General features: G+C 52.2%; 1 pseudogene; it reads right to left on the bottom strand.

The window, feature by feature from the left end:
- Positions 1-836: 836 nt before the first annotated feature.
- On the bottom strand, positions 837-1,862 carry LOC102866382 (annotated as a pseudogene).
- Positions 1,863-2,294: the final 432 nt, after the last annotated feature.

The raw sequence follows: 2,294 nt of genomic DNA, 5'->3' as shown, positions 1-2,294 counted from the left end.
AACAATCTGATTGCTTTGGGACAGACTTTCTTTTTAGATCGTTCCTCTGTCCCTGCTCTCTAGGATGAGGCACACAATCTGAGACTGGAGACATTCTATTTCTGCTCAATTTACTCTCTCGAGCTTGATTGCCTCTTCCATGGAAGCGATGTAGAAAACTTTTTGTTACCTTAAACCTTAACACTCTAAGGTCATTTATTCATTCCTTTGCTTCTTTTTTTTTTTTTTCTGCTTTTATGAAAGGTTTATTCCTAGTGCTAGACCCCAATCTTCCAGGGCTCTAAGCACAATTAAACCAGATAGGTTGGGGGGAGGCCCGTTCAGATGCAAGGCCAGAAATGGGTGTTCCCCATTATCCCCACCCCTTTGGTCCCAGTCCCCTTCTCTGCAATGGGCACGCATAGAGGAGGGACAAAGGATATTGGAGGCAACATCATTGGTCCAGAGGAGCCCACGAAGAGCTGCCACTGGTTGACAGGGCCTTTTGAGGTTCTGCCATTGGTCAAGGGGCAGACCCCAGGAACTGGGTATAGGCCTGAGGAGTGATGCCATTGGCCAGGGAGTGATTTTGTCATAGCCTTTGGCTATGAAGTGGAAGGAAAAGTTCTGGGAATGTAGCCCAGTGGCCAGGAGTATATAGGACAGGGTGGCAGCTGCTGGGCCTGCTGGCCCCCTCCCTACAGCAGCTTGGGCAAAACTGGTGTCAGGCACCAGCCAGGAAGAGGGAGCCCAAGCCAGAGGGCAGGTGGCAGGGGATGTCCTATGTCCAATCTCCCCAACCCTGGGGCTGCCCCTCCCAATGTCCTTCTTGATAACCAGGTTGAACTGTGAGCAGCTCACTGCTCCTCTAGCCAGGAGGGTTTCTCAGCTCCTGGTGGTCGAAGCTTGATGTTGAACTGCTGCAGGGTCTGCTCCAGCTGTTTCTGATTCCCAGCAAAGTAGGCGGACAAGGCATTGTGGAACAGCAGCAGTTGCTTGTGCATCACCTTGATCTTGTTTTCTTCCAGAAACTTGAGCTTGATGGCCACGTCTCCCCGAAGCTTCTCATACTTGTCCCGATGGGCCTGGAATGTGGCCTGGGCACTTTCAAGTCGGCCCCGTGTCCCTGCATCTCGAGGGCCTAGGCTCAGCTCTTCTAAGTCTGTCCGATAGGCATCATACTCTAGCCTGGCGGCCTCATATTGTTTGACAGTCATGAGTGTGTCTTCCATGGTCTTGGTGACCAATGTGTTGATGCTAGAGACAAAGAAGTTCACAGCCCCAAGCAGCGTCTCCCCATTCTTGCACAGAAGCTTCTGTGTCTCTGCATTATAGCCAAATTCCTCCTGAAGCTCTGGGGACTTCTGGCTGAGGTCAGCAAAGGTGTCACCCAGTGCATGCTGGGTTTGCAGCAGGCTGTAGAGGTGGGCTGTCAGTGCCCGGCCCAGCTGCAGGACACTCTCATACTTGCGCTTCGTCTCACGCAGCAATTCAATCTGCAGCTCTAGTTCCAGGTCCACTGTTCGAGAGCCTCGGCCAAATCGCTCTGATAACAGCTGCTTTGTGCACTTGTATGTCCTGATGCCCCATTTCTTGACGATGTCAAACTTCTCTCCAGCAATGCCCCAAGCTACTTCATCTCCAGGGCCAGTGGGAGTGGCACTATGAGACGGATGGCGGCCAGACCCTGTGGGGATGAGTCCATCACCAGAGCCCCCATAGCCACCAGACACAATGCTGGTTTCGTTCAGGTTTGGTCCTGACACCATCACCTGCTGGAGATCCTGCTCCAGCCCATCGTCCTCAGGAAGCTGCCCAGCTTCACCGTTCCCATGGATGGGGATTTTCATTGTGGCTGCCTTTCCAAGGATCCCGTCCGTCATGGCTGGGGCAGGGACTGGAGTCAAAGTCTCCACCCCAGGGCCCTCAGGCCGGGCCGCTCTTCCCCTTAGGGCGCCAGGCCCCAGCCGCACGGGGACCTCGGGCTCCAGTTCCCCTCCTTTGCTTCTTATAAAAGGATGTTGTGGTATTCTGCATGGCTTCCCTATTCTTTTGAATTTTAGAAAAACCAAAAAATGTAAACAAAAAAGGGTGGGGGGAACTAACAAAGCGTTATCAATTTTCAGTATAGGCAATCCCTGTATTATAAATGAGATGTGTTCAATCAAGCCCTCAAACCTCGAACTTTGGCTCTGCTCCATTGTCTGTCAACTGCCTGCACAGTGTGGCCAAGAGCCCTCCCTACGCACTGGGCTTTTCCAAGAGGAGCTGTAAATCCTCATTTGAGGTTTGGCCAACTGGTTATGTGGATTTAG

This window comes from Elephantulus edwardii, unplaced genomic scaffold, assembly GCF_000299155.1.
Source record: "Elephantulus edwardii isolate Elephantulus edwardi_28Jun2011 unplaced genomic scaffold, EleEdw1.0 scaffold00158, whole genome shotgun sequence".
NCBI lineage: Eukaryota > Metazoa > Chordata > Mammalia > Macroscelidea > Macroscelididae > Elephantulus > Elephantulus edwardii.
The sequence above is the reverse complement of the archived record's forward strand: the minus strand, read 5'-3'. Positions and strand labels throughout refer to the sequence as shown.